The sequence below is a fragment of the Acyrthosiphon pisum genome, chromosome X, assembly GCF_005508785.2.
Source record: "Acyrthosiphon pisum isolate AL4f chromosome X, pea_aphid_22Mar2018_4r6ur, whole genome shotgun sequence".
NCBI lineage: Eukaryota > Metazoa > Arthropoda > Insecta > Hemiptera > Aphididae > Acyrthosiphon > Acyrthosiphon pisum.
The window spans coordinates 96,080,061-96,083,344 of NC_042493.1; positions in this window are offsets into that span (position 1 = coordinate 96,080,061).

The window sequence follows — 3,284 nt, forward strand, 5'->3', positions numbered from 1 at the left end:
TCACTCGAATTAATTGAGAAATTAATATGGCTATAATCATTATTGTGAATGTAAAATTTTCCATGTCGCGCGTGGGTCTCTGACTAGATAAAAAATATTACGCTAACACCCTCTTAAGTAACTTTTGGTTTTGGCAAACATTTAAAATAGGAGACTAGAGTAATATACTTACATAAGTGTCTGTGAATTAGACATTAATAAGTTTCCAAGGCTTTTCTGGGTGAATTAAAATCATCAATTGTAAAGTGTCCAAATTCTTTATTGGTATATTCATTTTCTTCTAACTCATCGGTGGAGAAATATAATTTTCTGAAAATGTCAAGTTGTTAAAAATATTTATGTCCCTAATTCATGAATTATATTAAAATCATTTAATTAATCATTACCTCTTAGATGATTTACTAGTTATGCTAAGAGTATTAACAGTGTTAATGTAAATTATTAATATTTATTTTATATTGTTTACTGTACTTTTCTATTTCAGACAAGTGTTTTTGATTATGTTTGAGTCAGCCTCTGGACATAATATCTACTTACTTACTAATACTTGTTTATAATCACTGATTGTGAAATGATTACCGCAGATTCTATGCCAAATAGTAATTGGGTAATCATATAATTTGAAGATTTTTAGCCATTATTTTCATTTTTTTGGTGATCTATATTTGTGAACAAATTAGCAAAAATTAGACCGACCCCATATTATTAAGAAATATAACCAGTACCTACAACTAGAAAATAATACTTACAAATGAAAATAAAGGTAATGAGCCGAGTCGATACTTTGGATATTTTACTAAAAAGAATAGGTACACTATTATGCCTGTCATTTTTTATTAAAATATAAGAATAGAACTCTGTACGAATGTAGTCTGTAGTCGAATTTCAAATACCGTAATCGAATGATTCAAAAATTAGCGAACAATAAAATAATATTATGTTGTTATTTATTTGATAACAATTATTACCTACTATCTTAGTTCGTGGTACATGGTGATAAGTGAGAATGGTTATCTATTGGAGGTACTCCTGACCGATGTGGCGGGCATTAAATTTTACTGAAGTAGGTACGAAACATGGGCAACGCTGCCTCTATGACCACGGGTATAGCTAAATAAACCTTTATGTGTGTTAATAGTGGTATATTTGCGATCAGATTCTTTAATGACCATTTGCTGGTACCTATGCGTGTTTTAGATCTATTTTCAAAAAATATTTTGAACCACTAATATTTGCATACAAATGTTCTATTTTTGGAAGCGGATATTCGGTCCCTTCTAATACCGGATTTATTGTTATTTTAAAATCACCACAAATTCTAACTGTACCGTCCGGTTTTAATATTGGTACTATTGGAGTTGCCCATTCACTATGGTCGACGGGAAATAAAATATTACTTTTAACTAAACGCTCTATTTCGGTTTCAACTTTGCCTTTTAATGCTAAAGGAATAGACCTTGGTTTGTAAAATTTTGGTACCGCCCCTGCTTTGATATTTAATGAAATTTCGTATTTGTTAAAAGTGCCTACTTCATCTTTAAAAACATTGTTATATTTACTTATAATACTATCGACAATTAGGTACGTCATTTTCAATATTAAATAACGTAGAACAGTTTATATTTTTTATATCATTTCGACCTATTAGTGGCGGACCACCATTGTCGATTACATAAAGACACACAGTAAAATTTTTTGTTTTGGTACTCTGAATCGACAAATATTTTTCCCATCGGTTTAATGTCATTGCCGACGTAATCAGATAGTGAAATGTCTTTTTTTTTTAACTCGATGTGACTAAACAGTTGACGATATAATCTTTTTGAAATTACGCTGTGTTGTGAACCGGTGTCAATTTCGAAGTTAACATTGTTATTTTCTACGATTAAATTTACTATAAACGGTTTCACCGCAGTATTTTGAAAACGTTGATCGATTATAGAAAAAAAAAAGTAGGTATTAGAAAGATCACGATTAACTGTTTCGTCATCATCGTCGTTATTAGATAAAAATTTATTTTGTGTTTTATTATTTTTCGTTTCTTTCTTACCCTTTATACATACGGTAGACAAATGACCCTTTTCACCGCCATTGTTGCATTGGTAGTCCTTGTATCTGCAACCTTTTTGAAGATGGTTGGAACGGCCACAAATCCCGCATTTAGTTTTTTGTTCCTTGGATGCGTTGAAACCCTGCTTGGCTTGAAAGTGTTCATTATTTTTCTTCTGGTACTTCAAATCTTCGCATTCTTCTTTTTTCCAACCACTTTTGTCATTCATTGCTGCTTCTTTGGTTGTGGCAATAATTTCAATTAGATTTGAATACGTTACTCCAACTTTTGAGGCATTCTAACAGACGATCTTGGATTGGTCTTGAACCCATACCGACAACAAATATGTCCCGGATGACCGTTGATAGTTCCGACGAAAAACCACATTTTGAAGCAAGATTCTTAATACGTGCACCCTATTGGCACACAGATTCGTCCTGTCTTTGTTTAGCCTGATAAAAGTTATACCTGGCCGCAAAGTAGGACTTAATTGGTTTGAAATACTTGTCTAACATTTTCATAAGAGTATCATACTCAATATCGTTAGGCGTGCTAGGAACACATAAACTAAAAAGCACTTTATGAATTTCCTCACTGACCGATGACAGTAATATTGCTCTTTTTTGTATGTTGTTTTCGATTGAATTGGCCAAAAAAAAATTTGTCAATTTTGACTCGAAAATTGTAATATCCATACCTGTTTCAAATGTTCCTGGTGACTCAATAACTTGATTGAAGTTCATTGTAGAATCAGTCTTTGGAGGTGTCATTTTGTATTAGTACGAATACACTTAACACTTAAAACTTCCAAAGCAAATATGATTACAATTAAACTATTGTTATCTTCGTCGCCAACTTGTTGTGTATTGTTAATATGAATAATGACACAAACGTATATTATAGTCTTTTATTGTCGAAAGTATAAATAGTAATAACGTTTATTAAAATTGTCTACTTGCTAATGACCGATGGACAATCCCCACCGATCGTAATATGATACTTATGATTATTATTATTAATATAAACGTTTAGTATACAATATAAATGCTGAATATGCAACAACTACTAATACTGATACTATACGTATCAAAATATTTTTATAACAAAATCAAATTTTACTTATAAGGAAGGAGGTGTTACGTATTAAATAATGTTTACACATATAATATACATATATATATACAGTGTTCGGATTAGATAAGTATTTTTTTTTATCTAGATAAAGATAATTATA